Source organism: Otolemur garnettii, unplaced genomic scaffold (assembly GCF_000181295.1).
Source record: "Otolemur garnettii isolate 467f Iridium unplaced genomic scaffold, OtoGar3 scaffold00159, whole genome shotgun sequence".
NCBI classification, from domain to species: Eukaryota; Metazoa; Chordata; class Mammalia; order Primates; family Galagidae; genus Otolemur; species Otolemur garnettii.
Window position 1 is genome coordinate 795,998 of NW_003852554.1, and position 617 is coordinate 796,614.

Below are 617 nucleotides of genomic sequence, written 5' to 3' on the forward strand. Positions count from 1 at the left end.
TAACATGCTTTTTATGTAAAAAGATTAGGAGAGTTAACTCTTGGCTACTTTAGAAGCATTTCCTGTTCCATCTAAAAACTGCCTTTGTCAAAATCAAGCAGAGGATGCTGAATGTTCTCCATAGTCAGTGGGAAGTGGGCTTTTCTTCCTCAGAGGTGATCACCACTACTGACAGCACCAGAAAGGAAGGGGAAGAAAGGGGCTTCTAATTTCAGGCAAGACCTGGAACACAGAGAAAATAAAGGCTAATCCCTGGAAAAATTATTAACTAAAACCCACAAATGGGTTCCCAGTTTTTTTCTGATAAAAATCACTACTTCAGTTCTGTATCTTTCCCTCTCTCAGTTTTATAGTAAGGTTCTATTAAGTGTATCACACACAATCAGCATTTAACACAGCTGTTATAAACAAATGGCATTGTGAGTTACTTTATATTAACTTTAGGAAAGATAAATTATATATTTCTGAATATAATTATAGTTTTGGTAAAAAAGTTCAAGGTTAAAGTGGCTGAAATCAGCTAGTGGAAGGGTTTGAGAAGGATAACAGCAGATATGAAAAGGGATCCTGCTCTGGATCTAGGCTAGACTCAAGTAATTTTAGTATGGGAAAAGAAT